This window comes from Etheostoma spectabile, chromosome 1 (genome assembly GCF_008692095.1).
Source record: "Etheostoma spectabile isolate EspeVRDwgs_2016 chromosome 1, UIUC_Espe_1.0, whole genome shotgun sequence".
NCBI lineage: Eukaryota > Metazoa > Chordata > Actinopteri > Perciformes > Percidae > Etheostoma > Etheostoma spectabile.
The window spans coordinates 7,065,807-7,081,830 of NC_045733.1; the positions used below are offsets into that span (position 1 = coordinate 7,065,807).

Below are 16,024 nucleotides of genomic sequence, written 5' to 3' on the forward strand. Positions count from 1 at the left end.
AAGCTCAACATATTTGAAGATAATCCAAAGCAGCGGAGGAAAAAAAGAAACAGTGAAGGGGCTGGCACCTGCAGCAGAAAACCATGTACAACAACCCTGAAATGTTTACAGCCAAGCCTACATGAAGGCTGCCAGGGACTCCATAGCAACTCAGATCAGGGGACAAGTCTTCTGAGCGTTTGCATCTCTCGTGAGATGATGTGGAGCAAATCAGAAAATTAAATCCAAACTCAAGTGAAGAACTGGGCATTGCCATTAACAATGCAGGATATTATATGAACAACATTAAAACTTTGTGGCAAAAATCTGAATCACCTCTGTTAAATGGCCCTACATATTATCTTATTTGACACCACCCATTACTAACGGATTACACCACAGTTAATATTCTTTATGATATGAGTACATTTATGTTGACACTGTACTTTATGTTCACACTGCACTAAAATAGCTTTTGTACAATCCATTATTTTAGCAACATAAACTTTTTAACCTAATCTTACTTTTTAACCTAACCTCACTTTAATTATACTTAATGCTTTTATTTCTTGCACTTTAGCTGTTACTTTATACACTCACTCTTTTCTTACTGTTATTTTTACCTTGAATTTGACTGTGAGCCACTGCAACTGAACAATTTCCCTGATGAGATCAATAAAGTATGCTGATATCATACTTAATTGATGCATACTCTTCTTAATCTAATGCAAGAATCAGATCAGTGTATGATAGATTACAACTCTATCTTTAAAATTTAATAAACTATCAAGTCACTGAACTGGGCAATATCTTTGCATGGTATGAATATCATTATTAGAGCCCGGCTGATAATTTGTCATAGCACTGACACGTTTATTACTGAACTGCAAAATGCCCTACTCTGGTCAATTATTCTTAAGTGATCAAATATAAAGGATCCTTATCATCGTTTGTGTACGTTATATTTTTATGTTTAAAATTAAAAAAATCGGCTGATACATCTTTTTTTAATTCTCAAATATTATTTATCATGATATGTGATACGTTTCACCTAGAGCTTTATATACTGCAATATGGTGATGTAGGCCAGCCAATTAAATCAACATGCTTCAATATTGAGGTTTTTTTTTGGTGACACTTCCAGTAAAAGTAAACAAAATATCTGTCTGTATAATGAAATACGGTTCAACAGCAACACCTCAATGAAAACTGACTATAATAACCTTCATGTTGATAGGATTTATTGAAGGAGTTATTAATAGGTGTACCTAAAAATAAACAGGCAACTGAGTCTACATTTACAAGCTGTACAAACTTGTCAAGGAAATATGCGTACTACACTGTGAAAGTGGAGTGACAACATGATGAACATGAAAAGATGCGGAGGTAGGGTGAGTACGTGCGATGAAGTGAAAACATCCGGTTGTGGTCGGCATTTTGCCATCTGAAACTATTTCTTTAATAACAGGCAGCAGATGGGAACTAAAGGCTACATGCGAGAAAAGCCAAATCCTGTGACAACTTGTAACAGCACTGATAAACATACTGACGTAGGACAATTGCAGGTTATGTGGTGAGATATCAATTAATGCATGACCTGCCTGCAATACTTCTAACACTTGCTGATTTTGTTAAAACATCCACCAATATCAAATTTCCTCCCAGCTCTCATTAATAAATATTGTATTAACCTACACATACCTTACTCATTTGTTAATATTGACACGAGTGATTTATATTCCACACATGAATTCATGTATTTCATCATGACAAGTCATTAATTTAGACATGAGCTGTGAACCCTTGTCATCCAGTGTTAGCTGTTAGAGTGATCAATATTTCATCATCATCATCATCATGGTCACAAATAATGAGTTACATGAAAGCGTGGAAAGTTTAATATAATTTTACTGTTGAATACAAGTAAAGGCTGGTTGAGTCATAATTTAAGTGATAAATGGAGCTCTAAATACAGTACACTGCATTTTTTACTCCACATAAACTAATACATTGCCTCATAACAAAATATCAGCTACAAGTGGAACCCTTGTCACATAACGTTCATTTTGACTGCAAAGCCTGTCACTTATAAATGCCAAATGATGGGCATGATGACTCAAATATGGTAAAAGAAAAAGTCTACAGTGATAATCTACGGCTAAACTATATATCCACGACGTTCCACTTTCAAAATTGCTCCGGTGACGCTGTAAATTCTGCGGATGTCCTCCGGATTACCTCCCGGTTTCTTTGTATTTTATTTTTAAACTCCGGTGGATTTATAAGGACTATGGTTAACTTCTCCACAGACCTTCGCAGGGTAAATCCAGACAGCTTGCTAGACTATCTGTCCAATCTGAGTTTTCTGTTGCACAACTAAAACAACTTTTGAACATACACGTTCCACCAAAACGAGTTCCTTTCCAGCGCTTAGCACCACCCAAGAGGATTGTGATTGGTTTAAAGAAATGCCAATAAACCAGAGCAAGTTTGTTTACCATCCTGGAATGCTGTGTGGACTAGCCAGACCCTCCTCCGCAGCACTGTGAAGGAAGGTCTGGCAAAGGGAGACTACAATATCACCCATGATAACTGGAGGTGTCATCGTTGCATTTACCACTTACTGCATTCAGACAGGATCATCATGACACCACCATTATATCGGATCAAATATTCTCCTGATGAAGAAACAGATGAAAACTGACACACTAGAGGAAAGAGGATGTGAGAAATCCCAGTTGTACCTGTTGAATAGCTACAGTAGCATGAAAACCGCACACTACATCATTTGTGCATCATTTAACAGAAACATTTGCAAAGATGAGAACGATCACAAGTCTATATTAATAGAATATTAAAAACTATTTATTGCAGACTTAAATGAATATAATATCTATATGACCATAAGCCAATTTTCAAACTTTGAGCATCTTTCTAGCCTTAAAGGAGAATTCCGGTCGATTCCAACACGTAGCTCTGTTGTTTGTAAATTTAGAGTGCTGTCAGTAGAGAGAAAAACGAAAACAATCGGTGCTACCTCCACCGTGTCATCCTCCTGCTAGAGTAGGCACCCAACAGGCTTAAACAGGGCCTCTTTTAAACATGTTTTTAGCTTCTAAACATGTTCAAAATGTCATTAAAGGTGCCTACCGAGTGAACACAGTGAATCTGACTGCTGTAGATGTGAAAGAAATGCATGAAAGTTCTGCTAATTCAACTCTGTTTAGTTCCTGTGTTGATACTGCAAGGAGTGCTTTGGGACCTTCTACAAACTACAACACAGAAAAGAGATACACAATATCAATTCATAGTCCCTGTAGAAGATCTGCAAATTTACGTGGGACCTTGTCCAAGCTACACCTCAACATACGATTTAGGGTATGCGAAACCAAAGCAAAGAATGGCTGTGTTTTAGCTTTAGTTCAAGTTTGCTTCTCTTAAAAATATGTGCTCACACTGCAGCAGCTATAGTGAAGAATTTGTGGCTGCCACTTTAAATTAGGTCAATCCCAAATGAAAAGACAAATGTAAACATTTTCTATTTTGATTAATGAGTTCTGACATCTTTTTGAAAAAGTCCCACGTTATTTTCCTTCTACACGGTTATTTGAAAAAGTAAAAGTCTGCCACGTTTCAATCAGGCTAAGTCATTTTTGTCACACCAGACTCAGAGTTTGTGGCACGTAGCTCTTTCAGTCAGCTAATCCTGAAGTGACCAGGAACGACCTCCAGGCATCAGTTTACACGAGTTGCTTTCAACACACACCCACCACTATCCTGAGTTTACAAAAAAGCTCACTGAAGCTCCTGTGAGGGCCAAACCACTCGGCTACAGGTCAGGTTTGAAAACAAAGTGGGTTGTTAGTTGTATTTGATGTCCTCACAGCAGGGCAATGGGATTACTGTGTGTTATTTGGGATTGAATTCAACTGGGAAGATATAGTCAAACTGGCTGAGAATAATCTCTCCCTACATATAACACATCTGCCTTTGGCTCTGTGTTTATCAGTGGACTCAAAGAGAAGAAACAGACACTGAGCTTAACATGAAAGCGTGACATCAAAAAGCAGTGGAATTCAAACTATTACAGAAGACAACACAACACACACACACACACACACACACACACACACACACACACACACACACACACACACACACACACACACACACACACAAATGCCATGTTTCAGAGATCTCAGGAAAACCATGCGGAGGCAACAGGAAGTGACTTTAGCTGCAGCACACACACATGGACAGTGTGACATCACCAATCTGCCATGCTAACCGCATTTGGTCTAAGCCTGGAAAGGAATCACAGCGAAATATAATAATAATTATTTATTATTATTATAATTATAGTCTGTAAAATAGTGAGTTTTAATTTGTAATTTAGTTCATTTCAATTTCATGCCAAACATTTGGCCCAACCCACAAGGGATTACAAGACACCACTATATATCAAAACAGCCAGCCTGGGTCTGTCCAAAGGCAATAAAATCATCTACCAACACCTTTAAAATTAACTAATTAAACGTGTTAAATCTTGTTTGTTTAATGTGTTGCCAGGCAACTAGCTGAGACTCTGGGAATTTACTGCCCTGAGCCAAGAAATAGTCTGCACGTGGCCCCCCACGTAAGATTGCTGTCTTTACACTTCGGTTTTTTAAAGACGTTCTTTTTTTTGGGGGGGGGGGTATTCAAAAGAAAATACTGGCTTTAGCATTGTTAGAAAACAAAGTATTTCAAACTTAGCATGTTTCCTTAATATTTGATGATGCATTTTGCTCATGTTTTGATTACTGATGACAGTAAATATATTACATATTGCACCTTTAAAGACTCCAGTCCAGCACCTATAGTTGTGCTCATAAGTTTACATATCCATGCTGGAGTTAACTAAAAAGAGGAATAAAAAAAATCATCATTTGGAAATTGATCTTAATGCCTTAATTAAAAAATTTAGGAAAAATCCAACCTTTAAGAACATCAATTGTCTATGTGAATGAATAATATATTGTACATAAATAAATGTTCTTCCTTAAAATACAAAAGGCATAAGTATACACACTCCTATGTTAAATTCCCATAGAAGCAGGCAGATTTTTATTTTTAAAGGCCAGTTATTTCATGGATCCTGATAATCTTATGGAAAGTATTTTCCATAACATCATCTCCCAAGACAAATCAAACCAGCTATTAGGCCAACGGAAATCAAACCATGACAATCTCTAGGTATGGTGAAGGGTTTGTGATGATGTGGGGCTATTTTATTTAATTTTTAATTCAAATTTTTTTTTTAAAGGGAAGTTTGTCAGGATGCATTTTATCCTGGATCCATGAAATAACTGGCCTTTAAAAATAAAAAATGTGCCTGCTTCTATGGGAATTTAACATAGGGGTGTGTACACTTATGCCCCTTGTATTTTAAGGAAGAACACTTATTTATTTACGATACATTATTCATTTACAAAGAAAATTGGTGTCCTTAAAGGTTGGAATTTTCCAATTTGTTTTTAATTAAAGGCATTAAGATCTTTTTTTTATTTTTCATTTTAGTCAACTTTAGCATGAGTAAACATGAGCACAACTGTATGTGCAGTGTATCTCCAATCACAGTGAGCAGGATCTAAAAATAGCTTGTGGCATCGCAGAGGTCTTGTTTTGGAAACCTTTCAGATGGAAGCTGTTGACTCTACTGATAAGAAAGTAGGAATACACATCTAAAATAGCTGGCACTTGGTCAACATTTATTGTAGACTGGAAAGGTCTGTGGTGTCTCGAGTTACTCAGAAATTCACAATAGAACAGTGTAAGAATGTAGGACTAGAAACCACAAAAGCCATCTAAAAACAAACATCATAAAAAAGGCAGCAGGCTCTGCATAACCTTAACCTGCTCCTTCATTTCCCAAGTTTAATTCTTTAAGACTTGCCATTTTCCAGATTTCTTACAATGTGTCCTTCCAAAACTAGACTGAGCCTACGCCTTCAGACATTAATTACTTAAGAGGATTTGGCGTAAAGTCTACAGTAAATGTGGAATGTCCACTGATTAGTCAGGAAAAACGACAACAGACTGGGGAAAAGGTGGTCAAGAATCAGCAAATGCCATGACCACAAAACTGAATTACGTTGTTCTGGTCTTTACTGAAAAAAAGGAACAACTCATTTTGGTGTCCCCAAAGGTAGATTTTGGTGAGATTCCTGATACTATGGAATCAAATAAGGGTCCTTAACATTTTGAGCTTGTAAAATGTTGTTCAGATGTAGAATTATTTTGTGCATGTGTTAAAATGTTTTTGGTACAGACATACTTTGCACATGCTTAAAAAGGTTTTGTAGCTGTAGAATTATTTTGTACAATTAAAATTTGTTGAGGAACATTTTCAACAGTGAGGTTTCACAAAGTCTGAGTGATGGACACACATTTCCTATCTCTGTCCCTGAAGTTACCAGCATAAATGTTGGCCCCCGTTTTTACTCCTGAGCTAATGAGCACGTTGCACACAGGCCATCCAATTAGAGAAGTCAAACTGTCCAATCGGGGGGAAAAAGGTTCTGTTTACTTCGTCCATCTGGAGCATGTTGGAGTCAACATGGAGGCGCCTGGGCCGATTTTTCTGGGACACATGCATTCCCCCAGGAAGTGCACCGGGCTTAGAAGCAAACACAGTGGCCAAACTGTGGAACTGCAACTCTTGGCCCATCACGTCTTTCACTCTAGCCCAAAGATACTTTGTCCCATTGACTTCAAAACTCACTGAACTCAGTGAATACATTTTTTCCGAGCATCCCAACAAAATGACTTGTTACAATATTAACAGCAAAACTCTTATAAGCATGAACAGGGCTTCATCTCGAATGCTGAGTTCTTGTTATACATCCATGGACACAGGTGGGTTAATTAGAACAGAACATGCCAAGCTTTACATCATAATTAACTAGCTATATCACACAGCTGTACGTGCATCTCAGAGTTCCTAATTTGTATGTTTATACGTTTTTGTGGTCTTTGCTAATTTCTTATCAGCTTCAGTCTGTTGGCTAACATTTGTTGTTGTTGTGCCATTTGAACAAGAAACTTTAATGTTAATTTTTAACAACTGTTTCCCGACATAATGCAGCCTGCAGTTGGTGTGGCTAACCGTTACCGCAGTTAGCAATATAGCTACAGTCTGGTTTGGAGTCTGGCTGCAATCAGCACCCTCTAGAGAAGTTGTTGTGCCTGGCTGCACTGTGTTTAATGTAGCTTCATGGAATTGCCTAAAAAAAACGACACCAGGGAGCTTTGCTTTTTTATGAAAGAGACTTTTTTCCAGTAAAAAAAGTATCATCTCATGTTTAATCCTTGAAACACATTCAATTAAATTTTATTTATAGTTTCAAATCATAACAGAAATTATCTCAAGACACTTTACAGATAGAGTAGGTCTAGACCACACTCTATAATTTACAACTATTATACAACTATTGTAGTAATTCCCCCAACAGCAAGCAACTAGTGCAAGCAAACAGTGTGACATTAGCGAGAAAAAACTCCCTTTTAGGAAGAAACCTCGGACAGACCCATGCTCTTGGTAGGCGGTGTCTGCGGGGCCGGTTGTGGGGTGTGATGCACAGTGGCACTAATAGTCCCAATAAAGATAATGGAACAGTGACTACAAATGGTAGTTGTAGTAGTTCATGTCATAGCAGGGCATTGCAGGGCTTTACAGGGTGTAGCGTGGCATAGCACATTGTAGTGCAAACGTTGTAATGTAATATTAATTACCAAACCATGTGATCATGTAAGAGGTTTGATACATTAGAAATATAGCTAAAGTTCATTTGTTTATTTTTAGCGTTATTATAGTAAGTGCATGATGAAAAATTTGACTCCATCTGTTTTGGGGTAATGGGTGTTCATGTTATGACGGTCTGAACTATCCCGACATTTAAGCTTTCGGTTTGCTGAGCTGTCTTTATCACGTTTAACTGTGATCGGCACAGCTGTTCTAAAGCAATGAGACCAGTGATGTTGCTGGCTGAGAGAGTATTTTATAATCACCACGCCCGCTGATCTATATTCACCTACACCCATTTCTTATGCTGCACTGTAACTTTAATTCTTGTTTTAATGTTTAATATCTTATGCTTCACTGTAACTTTTATTCTTGTGTTTTAATGTTTAATTTCTTATGCTGCACTGTAACTTTTATTCTTGTGTTTTAATGTTTAATATCTTATGCTGCACTGTAACTTTTATTCTTGTGTTTTATGTGTTTTAATGTTTTTATTTTTAACTATCAATTCATGTGTTTTATCGGTTTTTAATGCTTATGACAATTATTTTTTATCTGTTTTATGAATTTTTTTTAGGGTTAGGGTTTAGGGATTTTATACAGAGAAAGACAGAGAAAGAAAGAGAAAAACAGACTCGAAGGGTAGCACTTTAAAAAAAAAAGTGTGAATGTGTAGTGTCGAAACTAGACACGAAAGGCAGCACTAGATCGGCTTAATTAGTGTGAAGAAGAGTCCAAGGAGACGAAAGGTAACGTCTCTAAAAATAGAGTCGTGAAGGGTAGTGACACTGAGGGTGATCACGAAAGGTAGCACTAACATTGACTAATTAGTGTGAAGGTAGTCTCAAGTGGGTTAGGGTTAGGGTTTAGGGTTTTATATAGAGAAAGACAGAGAAAGAAAGAGAAAGGCAGACTCGAAGGGTAGCACTTCAAAGAAAAAGTGTGAATGTGTATTGTCAAAAATAGACACGAAAGGCAGCACTAGATCGGCTTAATTAGTGTGAAGAAGAGTCCAAGGAGACAAAAAGGTAACGTCTCTAAAAGTAGAGTTGTGAAGGGTAGTGACACTGACGGTGATCACGAAAGGTAGCACTAACATTGACTAATTAGTGTGAAAGTAGTCTCAAGTTTACAATTGTGTTTTATTTTTTTTGAGGATACTTGTGTTTTATCTGTTTAACTCATTTTGTGTAAAGCACTTTGAATTGCCCTGTTGCTGAAATGTGCCTACAAATAAAGCTGCCTTGCCTTCACCCAGCCCTTTTGTTCGAGGCACTGCTTAGAGATGCCCACACAGTCCCTGTGCCACCACCTTGCATTTGTTATTCAAATTTTAACCAAAGTGCCAAATTTTAAACTGAGGGTGCAATGCATACTTTGCCACTGCCACCATTTCCTTTCTCTTTGACTTTCTTCTGATTGAATGGTCAGTGGGCATTGTGCTGATTGGCTACTCAGCTCATGCTGACCTTACACCATCCATAAAATGACCTAAAACATAATTGCAATTCATTATTTATTTGGCAAATAACATTTCCATCAGCGTTTATTGCATAAGCCGTTTATTGATCAAGAGAAAATCCGGTGAGACTGAACATATTTCCTTGGAGTTGATATTCATGAAATTCCATCAAATTTTCCTGTTTCCGAAAGGCATTTTTTATTTGATATCACTTAATTCTGATAAAAACGTGTGGATGGAAACATAGCTATGGTCAACAACCAATGGGTGCGCTCCCTCCAGCACCAAACAGGAAGCAGCAACACCTAGAGCTAGTGTTGTTTATGGTTGCTACTCGGGAAGCGGACAGAAAAACCTAACTTTACTTTTAATGATATTAAGGGTTAGCGTAGTCTATGTCCTTGACGTTCTACTGATCAAGCAAAAATGTAAACCATACAGCTTCTGTTGAAAGGACTTTTCGTTGCTCAAAACACCACTGCAGCAATCAAAAAGTCAATTTAAGAGCAGCTAGCCTATAACGTGTGCAGTTTTATTTTTTATGTCTATTTGAGCAGGTTTTGGCTTGCTGTGAGTCTTTAATGATGATGCCTCAATCAAAAAAACCTCCTCTTTGCCAAACTCATACATTAAAATGTGGCAAGAGGGAGACACACAATATAATGCGCTTACTACTAATACAATGATTAATAGAAAAAAAAATTCTGATTAACAATTCAAAAGAACAATTATAATTTTGAATAATTATTTTTATGAAGCAGTAACAAAAAACTGACTTCAATGAGGGAAAAGAATTAAGTTACATTGACAGCCAAATGGATAAAAAAGGACATAAGTGATGACAATAATCTACATAAATGTATTTAAAGCTATTAAAGAGAGACCCAGTTCATCTTGACTTGTCCTGAGGCAACTGATTCAACTGTGTGGGCAGGACGTCTTTACAAGGTTAAAAGGACCATAATGTAGGCGGGAGCTAAGCAGACCTCTAGTAGCCATTGCATTTTCATACACCAAATTCAATTCTTTCAATTAATTTTATTCAGTTTTCAGTGTGCAATAGTGATCTAGTTTCAGGGTTGAGTTCTTTTAACTTTTCAATGAGTGTCAATCAATTTATTACCAACAGGAGCTAACTGTTAGAGGCGTCCTCAAACCTTTCTCACACGATTTGTACTTTTTAGGTTCAGTAATAATACAAAATCGCATACAGGAGTTTTTTTACATACAGAATAGTTTTTTGCTATTTTTCAAATTCTTTTGATAATTTATACTTTGATTTGTAGAAACAAAACGCGCCACCTGTTGCTGATTGGCTGGAATAGTGTTGTTGTTTGCTGTTTTTGTGCACACCTTTCTCTTTGTTTTTGCATTTACACAGCCAACACATGAATTAATGAGTTCTACAAGGCTTACCCTCTGTCCAGGTAAAAGGTCCCATATTGTAAAAAGTTAGATTTCTATGTCTTTTTTTATTATAAAGCAGGTTGAGGTGCTATAAATCCTGTTAAAGTGTCAAAACGCTCAGAAACTGTGTTAAAATCATGTCATAAACTGTGCCTTTAAAGCTTCAGTAGGTAACTTTTGTAAAAATGTATTTTTTACATATTTGTTAAAACTGTCACTATGTCCTGACAGTAGAATATGAGACAGATAATCTGTGAAAAAAATCAAGCTCCTGTGGCTCCTCTCTGTCCTCTTACTGCCACTAGCAGAAATACACCGCTCCCGGTCAGAAACAGCCAATCAGAGCAAGGAGGACTGTCTTAGCAGTGTCAATCACTCTCGTGTACGCGCCGCTCATACCCCTCCCCCGCACAGCGCGTGCCGTGTTCAAGCTCAAGATTGCCAGTGTGCTGCAGTTGTGCTAATCGCGGAGAAATAACTTTTCAGGAAAACTGACAATTTCTCGAGTGACACCTGCTCAGAAAACAAAGACTGGCAAACAGAAGAAGACCGATGACAAAAAGCGAGCTTAAGAATTAAACCGAGCCCGAAATAAAGCGAGGGTCAACATCGAAGCGGCTTTTCAGAGGTGGAGGAAGCTATGCCTCCTAGAAGGATTCAACACGGATTCAGAGCTAGCGTTAGCCACATTTCTGCTTGACATGTAAGTATCCCTGCTTGATTTATTTCATTTTTTAAGAACTACACAACTAAGATATCGATGGTTACAGTACACTTTCAGTACACTGGTGATAGCGCAAATCTCAGTTTACTCTGTAGCTTGTTGCTAAGTCTAACAGTTAGCTTGTTAGCTTGTGGCACGGCAGGAATGTTGTAGCAGGTGAAGATTAACTTTACTTGCTAACTCCTTCACCCTCCGTATAAGCAATATTGTTTCGATACCTACAATTAGTAAGCCAAAATGTTTTTTTGTCAATCACAACAAATGTAGCTATGGTTAAACTACTTTAATTGTGCGCTGTCCCTGTCGAAGTTTGGCAAGGCGACTTCTACTTTTGATTATTTTAAACATGTTTTATCTTCCCCCTCAGGATGTAATTTGCAAATCAAATGTCTGACACAAATTCTTTGTGCTCCTTCAACAGGTCAGACATGGCCCCAGACACAGAGGCACGTGAAGGAATCGTCTTCAGTCCAAATCAAAATGTTCAGTATTTCCTTGTGCAGGAGTACTTTTCTGAAAAAGCTGATTTATTTTACCCATATGCAAAATAAAACCAAAGACATATTTCTAAGATGTTATTCCTTGGCTTATTGAGCTTCCTCACTGATTCATCATTCCTACTGAAAGTTTAGATCCAAAAGGTAATTCAGTAATGTATTGTGTAAAGTGCTACTTTTGTTGTCACAAATGAGCGATTACATAAAAAATCATTTTAAACCCTTTCATTGAAAAAATTTACAAAACTTTTAATAGAAATATTTTAAATAAGCAATTTTTTATATAAGCTATACCCTACTCAGAGTAAATCCCTGTATTGTCCATGAGGATGTGGAAAGCATCGGTGGCCCTGCTTACTAGCCTGCGCGTTCACGGCAGGCCCGCTGTGGGGGAGGAGCTGTGGAGGGGGGGCTGTAGCGCAGCAGAGAGCAAGGGGGAGGGACCTGTAAGGTGTGCTCGTTCAAATTTTAGGCTAAGTCCACGTTTTCTCAGAACTCCCTACTGCAGCTTTAAAATGAGCCGTCAGGACTTGCATACAGTTGTCACAACATTGCGATATATAGGCAGAAATTACCACTACCGTGCAGTTACAGTGAATTCCCGGCTGCAATGACGTAACAAAGACTCCGAGAGCGCAGGTGCGGAAGACCTGAAAACGCTGACCAATCAAAGCAGAATGGGTTTTTTGGAAGGAGGGCTTAAAGGGTCACTAATTTAAATGGAGTCTGGTTGGTTTAGCGATTTCAGGGAGGTTTCATGTTATACAAAAAGGATCTTACTTTTTAACAAAAAGGTTAACCTCTGTAGGGATGCTTTCTATAATGTTGTTAGACACTTAGAACATTTATCCGAGCAGCATCTGTGGGAAAACAAGCACTTTTTGTGGACGTTAATTGAAGGTGCGCAATTGCCTAATAACTTAAATTGTAGCTTGTTTCGCTACTATTGACTGCAGCGGTCTTGGTTCATACTGGACCAATTTCAGAGATTGGTGTTTCGATTAGTCACTTTGACACAAAAACATAGAAAAATACGATCCATGTTTTAAAAAAAAACGAAGTTACCCTTTAAAGTAACAGTCACCAAAATGGATGCGTCTCAGACAGAGGGTGAACACAGACAGGCAGTATGAGAAAATAATGGGTTTTTGAACATCAAAGCATGTAAACAGGTTCTAGTAGAACCCCAAAATACAAGTAAGGACCTTTAAAGGTTTGAGTGTACATACATGATATAGATGGCTAGCGCCCCCTGCAATGACACCTTCCTTTTTCTAAACAATAAAGTACCATAACGGTTATCACCGGACAAGTTAACAAAGAAAGGATATAGGTGCTACTTTAACTTTACTTTATCCTTCTTCCTGGCCTCGGTCCTACCAGGCATACCTGTTTCTTGGCTGCCCTGGTCCCACGATACATTCTGTCTTTCCACGTCTGGGTGGTGCAACAGGCATGGAGAGAAAGAAGTGGTTGCTCCTTGACTCGCTATGTTTTTCTTTTTCTTTGTCCTTATGTATTACTGGGGGCACCTAATACTGGAATGGTTACTCCGGTCCAGTGCCGTGTGAATCATATAAGGGCATGTGCGCATCTGGCTGTTCACTTAATGTTGCATCATTCCCTTTGCCCATATTCTTCCCCTCTGACAGTGTTGACTTGGTCTGCCTGTCCAGTGTCATGACGTTATGGGACAGCTTTACCACTATCTCTTGTGTGATCCAAGACTCCAATTTTGGACGGAAAAGCAATGAATCGTACAAGAAATCACTTAAGCAAAAATGTTTAATTGCATTATTACTGTTGATATCAAGAAATGTGCAGCCCAACCCAGGCCCAGACACCCCTATAAGCTTTAACACCCTGGTCTGGTCTTGTTTCTTTTATTTGAATGTTCGCAGTCTTGTTCCTAAAATGGACATGTTGCGTATCTGGGCTCACTGTACGGATGCTGATGTATTTGTTTTGTCTGAAACCTGGTTAAGTAAATTGGTTTCAGATAAAGAAATCAATATTAGTGGTTATAATGTTTTTAGGACTAACCACCCTAATAGAGGTGGGGGTGTAGCAATCCACATTAAAAAACTGTGTCAAGTTTATGTACTGCTGTCAATATCATTAGTTAAACAGTTTGAATTTTTAGCCCTAAGTCTCGTTGGTTGTTACAGGACACCTTCAGCTGTTTGCGTTGCTCTGCCCTCCTTAATGCTACTCCTTTCTGATTTTAACTCTAAGGAATTAGTAGCCGTTGGAGACCTTAACTGGAACTAGTTATAACCAGTATCTGATGATTTCAGAGCTTACTGTGATTCATTAAATCTCTTTCAGATTGTTGACAGTCCCACACGGTCAAACTTTAAAAACCAGAAAAAATCCTCGCTAATAGTGTGATTCTAACGTTCCTCATACTCAACTGCTTCCATATTTGCAAAGGACATCAGTAACCACTGTGCCGTCGCAACAGTTAGAAATACTAATACCTAAAAACAAACCACTCATTATGGTCAAGTGTAATATGAAGCACTTCTCAGAACAAGAATCCCTTCATGATTTATCTGTGACTGGGAAAAATTAATATCAGTGCAGATGTTAAAGTGCCTGGAACCTCTTTCATGAGGGATTTACCAACATAATTAATAAGTATTTTCCAATAAAGAAGTGCAAAGTCAAAGGCTGAAACAATTCTTGGTTTTCTACTGATTTAACAATAAGCCTCTATAAGCAAACGTGGGATGGGCAAAAGCCAGAAAATAGAATCAGAACTCTGACTGGCTGGTCTTCAGGCAACTGCGCAATGCATGTACTCTCAAAATTAGAAAAAAACAAAGCTGATCATTTTCTTTCTCCAATCACTCTTAACCCGAATAATCCATCAAAATTTTGAAAAAAATATCAAATCATTATCAGAAAACGGTAAAGGCCAGGGGCTTGCTTCAAGCACTGTAATAGACTCTCAAAAAGTTACTGACAAGGCCAAAATGCTCAGGATTTTTTTATTAAGTCATTCAATCCTCAACATGAGCGTTCCTCTACAGTTGAGACTGTTGGTCCGGATCCTTCTAGTCAGTCTTTTAGTTTCACAGTTTTACAGTTTCAGACCTCAAGCATTTGGACACAACTAAATCTGCAGGCCCTGATAAACTGAATCCAAACTTTTTAAAGCTAGCAGCAAATTGTATTGCCGTGCCTTTAACTAATATTTCTAATCTGTGCTTGAACACAAATGTCATTCCTCCCATCTGGAAATCAGCCTATGTGGTTCCCCTGCTAAAAGGTGGTGATCCGTCTATCTTAAATAACTGTGACTTTATTGAATCCATGGACAACGAGCAGTAGGGCTGTCCCAAACCATTTTTATTTAAACTAATAATCTAGCAATTAGTTCTTTGATCATTTTTCAATTAACAATTCTTTTAATTTTGTCTTTCATCTAAATCTAGAAAGAGGCTGGTTGCTGCCACATTTATGTCTATACTTGACTATGGTGATGTTTTATACATGCATGCTTCGTCTCAAAGTTTACATGCACTAGACACTGTATACCATGGATCTCTGAGGCTCATCACCTGTTCGAAAGCTCGCCATTGTGAACTATATGAACGTGTTGGATGGCCTTCTCTATCAACACGAAGACTTCAACACTGGCATATCTTCATATACAAGGTTATTTTAGGTCTATTTCCATCCTACCTTCTGACCTATATCAGTGTAAATAATACCAGGGCTTACAATCTTTGTTCCCAGGATTTTTTCCTTCTGTCTTTTCCACAGGTTAGAACTGAGCTGGGGAAAAAAGGTCTTTAAGTTTGCTGCTCTCTCTACATGAAACAAGTTACACAAATCCATGAAACTTTTGAGAGAATGTTGATTGACTTGGAGGCAGCCGCATCTGTCTGTATGTCTCTGTCTGATGTGTTTAGGATTGTGGTTGACTTTGAAGGATTTGCTGTTTCAGTTTTTTTATGTTTTTAGCGTTTTGGTGTATTTCGTGTTGGGTTGTACTGCTGCCTGCCTTGGCCAGGATATTATGAAAAAGTGATTTTTAATCTAAATGAGTCTCTTCCTGGTTAAATAAAGGTATGAAAAATCTCTCTCAGTATCCAAACCCTTTAGTGTCACTTCAATAAAGACAGTGAGAAAGAATCCCAACAATGACAGGATGCATGGGGAAA

At 37.9% G+C, this 16,024-nt stretch overlaps 1 protein-coding gene and 1 long non-coding RNA gene across 2 annotated transcripts in view; one reads left to right on the forward strand and one right to left on the reverse strand.

The window, feature by feature from the left end:
• The window catches only part of nfat5b (nuclear factor of activated T cells 5b), a 49,961-nt gene that overhangs the window by 21,327 nt on the left and 12,610 nt on the right, over positions 1-16,024 (reverse strand). The window lies entirely within an intron of this gene.
• LOC116688856 (uncharacterized) lies at positions 1,856-15,641 on the forward strand. Its single transcript, XR_004331872.1, has 3 exons — positions 1,856-1,866; positions 7,012-7,016; positions 15,430-15,641. It is a non-coding gene; the product is annotated as an uncharacterized LOC116688856 (long non-coding RNA).